Source organism: Ascaphus truei (assembly GCF_040206685.1).
Source record: "Ascaphus truei isolate aAscTru1 chromosome 13 unlocalized genomic scaffold, aAscTru1.hap1 SUPER_13_unloc_8, whole genome shotgun sequence".
In the NCBI taxonomy this organism is placed as follows: Eukaryota; Metazoa; Chordata; class Amphibia; order Anura; family Ascaphidae; genus Ascaphus; species Ascaphus truei.
In genome coordinates this window covers 272,041-274,776 of record NW_027453852.1, presented here as the reverse complement: position 1 = coordinate 274,776, position 2,736 = coordinate 272,041, and positions in this window count along the sequence as shown.

Here is a 2,736-nt window from a genome sequence, read left to right as displayed (position 1 = left end):
CCCATTCGTACACTTCTTGGCAGGATGGCAATGATAATGAGAACAACATAATTTATACTGAATTCGGGCACCCCTGGTCTGGATCTCAGCAGCGCCTCCAAATGTAGCCCTCTTTCCCCCCCCTAAGTGAGATTGGGGTGGGTAGGTGTATCTGACTACTTCTCAGTGTGGTGCGGTACCTGTTTGGCAACCAAGAGAGCTGAGCTTCCGCCACGGGGAACCTGGGGTATGTACTTACACTCGGTGCAGCGCCTCCACTGATGAGGGATCCCAACGGGGTGGGAGTGTGCCCTCACCAGAACAACCATACAGTAAATACACACCGTGGGAAAAAATGTATTTACTGAGCATGACTTGTAACTTCAATAACACTCTCTTTGCATAACATCAAACAATATATGAATAACAGTGCATCACTCTGAATGTATACCATCCCCTCACCCACATGTCCATCATCACATTCCCCTCAGTCTCTTGAGTGTCCACAACAGTAAAGAAAGTGTGTGTGAGGGATAGCGCTTCCCTGTGTTGGGGCCCGTTGGTGCACTTAATGTATACTACCTCCCTGACCAGTCCTGGAAAATCCTTGGACTCAGCAACACCGCACAGTGATCCCACGGCGTGCTGCGCTGCTCTCTGCAGGAAAAAGAATCTCCAGCCGGAATGATCCTTGAACACAGTCTCTGAAAAACGTTGTACTGACAGTCAGGTACTGTCAGACAGAAATCCTCTTGCTCTCTAAATATGGTGAAGGAGTCCCTCTCCTAAGGCCGACCCTATACCATACAGCTTCCTCTGGTGTCATAGGGGACTAACTGGGCCCTGGGGTATACCTCTACCCTAGTCCCTGCATGCAGAAGAACTCTCCCTGTAGCTTCTGTCTGATCCCAGACTCTGGCAGCTCACCACATGCAACTGCCACTGGTGATATAACACACACTGAACAACTAGAAAGCAACCCCCCTTCTTCCTATGAGGGGCCTCTCACTGACACAGCCAAATAACTGCTGTGGCTGCACTACAAAGCCACTCTGTATATTCTAGTCAGAGCACACACCACGGCAGCTGTGCCACTGACTAGACTTACACACACCTAAGGGCAGGGTCCCTATCTAAGGGGCATTCCCTAAGAACTTACCCACTAACCTAGTTGGGAGTGGGACCTACCTGGGACCTGGGGGTAACCTGGCCTAGTGTAACAGCCTTGCTCCTTACACACTTCCTCCCCCTTCCTGCTCCCAGCTCCAACTGACAACCTGGTCCCCGCAACATTGTATCCTTCCTCCACAGGAGAAACTGCAAAACCCTATTTGCTGTCTAGCTGCACGTGATGTGGGTGAAAGGGCAATCCCCAGAGGCTGCTGGGAATTGTAGTCCACTCAGGACCTCTGTAGCATTGGGACCGCGTGCGCGATCTTTACTGCACACGCGCGATCCTGTAATGGCTACCGCGGTGGTAAGGGAGCTATGGGGAAGCCTGCTATACATATTTATGCAAATGCCAGGTAAGCAGCCATGCTGGTAAGGGGCAAAGTGACAAGTGTGCCAGCAGGACAGGGCACCTCTCCAGCAGCAGCAGCAGCAGCAGCAGCAGCAGGTGTCAGTGGAGGTCAGAAAAAGAGAGTGCCAGCAGGTAGGGGAGATGAAGAAAGCCACCGCAGAAATATGGTGTCCGTCTGTCTGTCTGTCTGTCGGTCTCTCCGCCAGCTGAAATGACAGAGCTGAGCAGTGTTCAAAGTGATTGCTTCTTCCTTTTAAAACCACGAAGAAGTACCTTGCGGCGAAGCTTGGCTTCTCCGGGTGCTTGTTGGATGGGCGGGGGAGGGGCTTTGCTTCTAGGGAGGGGATATCTTGGATCTATGTTGTTTGACAAATATTCGCTGCTGCTGCTGCTGCTGCTGTTGCTGCTGCTGTTGCTGCTGCTGCACAAATGTTTGCATGGAATGACCTAAGCTGATCCTTGCTGCAGGTTCTGGCTCAGATACTGGGCCTCAGCTACTATGGTGGTTGCCGCTGCTGGCTGCTGCCGCTGCACCAATGACCAGGCTGCTCTCTCCACAAGGGTGACACTTGTCCTGGGACAGGGCTAGTTGCCCCCCCCAGCACCATTGCAACTCATACTTACCTGGCAGGGGAGTACACTATGCAGCCATGATTCTGCGGGGGGCGCTGCTGGAGCAGGCATAGCCTTGTGCTTGGGAGGCAGAGCTTTGAAGTATCATGTTTGGGTGGAAGACCTTTTTTTTTTGAAGAAACGGAATGGAGAATCGTGGGCAGTTTGTTCCAAACACCATTAGATTCAGACTGAATGATGCTCCCAGATTCCTGAGGATTGAGTATTTTTACAGCCAGATATTGGAAGACACACTAAAGATTGGACAAGAGGATATTTATTGCATTCAGGAATTTCCAAATCAACGTTTCTATGATGTGGCTCTTCATATATGTGAGCAATGTACGGGTGTTATGGAAAGAGCAAGGAGTGCAAAGGATGTGGACTGTATGCGAGGTGTAGAGTTGTTACCCTTGTTTGCAAGAGGAGAAGTTGCTATAATTGTGCACACGTATAACCCTTTTACACCAGACGAGGATATTTTGGTGTTCCTGTCACGGTATTGTGAGTGTCAAGGAAGGACAGAGACTGAAAAGCCGGCTTGGCATTTATAATGGAAAGACTAGATATTGGTGCAAGCTGAGGATGTCCCCAGATGGAGTGGGGGGAGTCATGCACCCCCC